This window comes from Petaurus breviceps, unplaced genomic scaffold, assembly GCF_028583685.1.
Source record: "Petaurus breviceps papuanus isolate PSGF00001 unplaced genomic scaffold, PetGlider_PUasm1.0 173, whole genome shotgun sequence".
NCBI lineage: Eukaryota > Metazoa > Chordata > Mammalia > Diprotodontia > Petauridae > Petaurus > Petaurus breviceps.
Genome location: NW_027185759.1, coordinates 3,074,038 through 3,076,528, shown reverse-complemented (window position 1 = coordinate 3,076,528; position 2,491 = coordinate 3,074,038). Strand labels below are relative to the sequence as shown.

Below are 2,491 nucleotides of genomic sequence, written 5' to 3'. Positions count from 1 at the left end.
CCCATTAATATTAAAGAACAGCCCATACTGGAGATGCCCACTACCCTTAGGTCATCATGACCATCCCCTCTACTTGGGGTCTCCCTAAGACAGTATTAGGAACAGGGAAAGTTGTCACCAGATAGAAAAAAAAAATGTTCATCATAAACCCAGTGTCTTTTTCTTATCAGTCTGTGGGTGGTGGTGCTTTTCTTCCTTGCCTGAAATCTCAGGGAAAATGCAAAGACATTTCTGGTGTGTGGAGATACCATTACTCCTTGAGGCAATGTTGTGGGGAGTGGAGGTGGGAGGACCCCCGGGCATTTATGTACCCACGGTTAAAGGAGATTGGAAAGGCAAGACTAGTCAAGGAATGCAAATTTAGTTGGAAAATGTGGTTAGGACCTGCTAAGTTCATTTGAATGCCTATGAATGTCAACTAAAATCCCATCTTCTACAGGAAACTAACTCCAAGAGTCTTGCTCAAGTGAAGAGGGGGAGGCAAGGCATTTAGTGCCCACTGAAGGCATCTTTTCATACTCCTAGAGGGATGGCCACCAGACCAGAGAGTTGAAGCTGAAAGTGACCTTAAAGGTTAGCAAGTCCAATGCTTCCATTTTACAGATAGAGAACTGAGACCCTGAGAGGTTAGTTGACGAGCTCAGGGTCACCGAGCTAATAAGTTTTTGAGCTAGGACTCCAACCCAAGTCTTCCTGACTCCAAATCCAATGCTCCATCCTCTGTACCAAGCTACCTCTAGGGGAAAGGAATGGAATGGTCAGCAATGGAAATTGAGTTAAGTTCAGTGGATCCTTTCCCATATCTAATACCGGTAGACAGAAAGGATAACAGCATTTTTAAACCATTTTTTTCAATGCTTACTGTGTGCTAAGTCCTGGGAGTACAAATACAGAAAGCAAGCCAGTCCCTGCTTTTAAGGAGCTTACATTCTAATGAAGGAGGGTCTTTCCTCCACCTTCTGTGTCTTCTACCTTGGACACTGCGGATCACTCTCCTCTCTTCTCTCTGTTTTTTGGAGCTCTTCACCTACCTCTCTACCCACTCTTCATTCTCCTTTACTGGATTTCCATCCATAGCGTGCCTTCTAACAATAGGTGCCTCCCAAGAACAAGAGGTGGGCCCCCTCCTCTTCTCCCTCTATACTACTTCCCTTGATGATCTCATCAGCTGCTGTGGGTTTAATTTCCATCTCCAGGCTGGTGGTTATCAAATCTATCATTCCTGCCCCACATTCCCCACTGACCTTCAGTCTCATGTCTCCAATTGCCTTTCAGACATCTCAAACTATCAATGTCCAGTAGATAGCTTAAAGTCAGTATGTCCAACATAGAACTCTTTTCCCCAAACCCTCCTTCCAATGCCTAACTTTCCATTACTATAGATAGAGATGTGACCCTCCCAGTCCCCCAGGCTCACAAGCTAGGAATCATCCTCATCTCTTCACTATTCCTCATCCTCCATCATATCCAAATTGTCACCAAGGTCTATTGATTTCACCTTTAAAGCATCTCTTGAACACATGTCCTTCTCCACTCTGACATGCCATCACTGGTGCAGGCTTTCATCACTCATGTCTGGACTATTACAGTAGCTACTGGAGTACTGGCCTGCATTAGGTCTTCCCCCACTCCAGTCCATGCTCCATTCCACCACTAAAAGGATTTTCCTAAAAAGCACAGGTCTGATCATGCCACCCCCTACTAGATGAACTCCAGTGTTTTCATTATTACCTCTACAATGAAATACAATATCTCATGTTTGGCATTCAAAGTCCTTCCAATTCCTCCCTTTTCTGGTCTCCTTACACCTCCTCCAATCTCCACCACCTCCTCTCTGATGCAGTGACCCTGGCCTCCTAAATGTTCCACAAACAAGACCCAACTCTCAGCTCCCACCATTCTCTCCAAGCATTCATTCTCCTTCCTCATGTTTGCCTACTGGCTCCCCTGGCTCCCCTCAATTCCTTCATATTTCAGCTAAAATCTTTTCTACATGAATCCTTTCTCCATCCCTCTTAATTCTAGTACTTTCCATCACTTAATCACTTCCCTTTTTATCCTGCATATAGCATGTGTGTGTGTGTGTGTGTTTGCTTGTTGTCTCTCCTGGTAGCCAGTGAGCTCCTTGAGGGCAGGGGTTATCTTTTGTCTCTTTCTACACTAGGCACTTAATAAAAGTTTACTGACTGATGGGAGAGTACTGCATACAGGAATATATGTTGACCTGGTAAATTAGAGGGATAATTAGGGAGTCACAGAACAACTCTTTGACATCTCCTCTCCAGGAATAGAAGTATTTATTGGAAAAGTTATTGTCTCCTGCAAGACAAAGGGTGGAATTTTTAATCCCAGGTAAACTTCATATTATTAAAAAAAAAAGGCCCAGCTGGGTCTAATAAAATAAGAAGTATTTCACACCCACACACAGTCCTAAAGTGTCACACTGGTTTTTACAATGCACCTGTGAACCTCTGTGGTATGAAAGAAGGAA

General features: G+C 43.9%; 1 protein-coding gene across 1 annotated transcript in view; it reads right to left on the bottom strand.

The window, feature by feature from the left end:
• Window positions 1-2,491, bottom strand: part of ATP13A4 (ATPase 13A4) — an 87,494-nt gene that overhangs the window by 44,463 nt on the left and 40,540 nt on the right. The window lies entirely within an intron of this gene.